Source organism: Montipora capricornis, chromosome 2 (genome assembly GCF_036669925.1).
Source record: "Montipora capricornis isolate CH-2021 chromosome 2, ASM3666992v2, whole genome shotgun sequence".
NCBI classification, from domain to species: domain Eukaryota; kingdom Metazoa; phylum Cnidaria; class Anthozoa; order Scleractinia; family Acroporidae; genus Montipora; species Montipora capricornis.
The window spans coordinates 16877441-16878517 of record NC_090884.1 but is presented as its reverse complement, the minus strand read 5'-3'; positions in this window follow the sequence as shown (position 1 = coordinate 16878517).

The following is a 1077-nucleotide window of genomic DNA, read 5'->3' as shown; positions in this document are numbered from 1 at the left end:
GGATAAAAGGATAGTAACCCAGGTTTTATTTTCATTGCAGATGCCGAAACGGATGCCAAAGAAGATGAAGAAGATAAATAAGATCGAAGAAGATGAGAAGAATGATGGAAATAAGGAGGAGCCGGACATGTCTTTAGAAAAGAAAAAAAGGAAAAGAAAAAACAACAGAACAACAGCGCAAAGACTGAAGAAAAAGAAAGAAAAGGAAGAAAATAGCACGACTGACAATTGATTTGTAATGGTAATAGGACTGAGTGGAGTCCAATTCGGTCTGTAATCATAATAGTAGTAACAAAATCGGACGACCGCACAGCGGGAGACAGAATTAGACTACACTCAGTCTTCTTACCAATTAATCATAAAAATTGCAATTTCCGAGAAAAGAAGAGCTAAGTTATGAAAGAAAGGAAAAAATTGCAATGAAAGACTGACAAAGGACGGTGGTTACTATTGTTATTGCGCATACGTTCTGCGCATCTCGAGATATTCGGATTTCCTATAGGTGATGCTTACTAATACAGGGATATTTTGCGCAGTTTTAAATTATGCAAAAAAAGTAGATCTTAGTAAGTACTATTGGAATCCACTTAAGCTTCAATTTGAAAAAGAACGCCATACATGTCTTCGCATTTTAAAGCCTTTTACAAATATTGTTTATGAATTATCTTTGAAAAATGCATGGTTACCCCCAATTTTCTTTTTCCATATTTTAATAACACTTTTTAAGAGATACATTTCCGGCATAATCGTAAACTGGGGCAAAAATACCTTTGAATTAGTAGGTAACGCCCTTAAAGTCGCTCTGACAGAAAGAAAGGAAGGAAGAAAGCCCCAATTTAGGAGTCCGTTTGATGTTGTTAAGGACGGCGCCCACCATTGTTATTGCACATACGTTCCGCGCATCTCGAGATCCTCGGATTTCCTATCGGCGGTGCTTATGAACACGGGTATAATTTTGCGCGGTTCAAAACTATTCGGATAAAGCAGAAATAAGTAAGTGCTCTTGGTATCCAAAAAGAAAATTGGGGATAACCACGTATTTTTCAGAAATAATTAAGTTTTGATTTGAAAAAGAAC